Consider the following 278-nt stretch of genomic DNA (forward strand, 5'->3'; position numbering starts at 1 on the left):
TTTATGTAATTTCAAGTTGCCTGCATTGTTGTCTGCATTTTAGATCAGTAGTTATTAACTTAAAAAAAGTTGTATGTTCATATCTACACTTTCTCTCTCACCTCAGATAAAAACAGCCCAGCATTGCAGACTATGTTTTGAAGATCTGCACACCACAGCAAGCAGCTGTTCTCACTGATGGTATCCTGAATATGCTAGTAACAGACAGGAAACCAAATTTGGCTTGTTTTCCTTTTTATTCGATTAATAATCGATTAATCGAAAAAATAATCGACAGA

This window comes from Hoplias malabaricus, chromosome 13 (genome assembly GCF_029633855.1).
Source record: "Hoplias malabaricus isolate fHopMal1 chromosome 13, fHopMal1.hap1, whole genome shotgun sequence".
In the NCBI taxonomy this organism is placed as follows: Eukaryota; Metazoa; Chordata; class Actinopteri; order Characiformes; family Erythrinidae; genus Hoplias; species Hoplias malabaricus.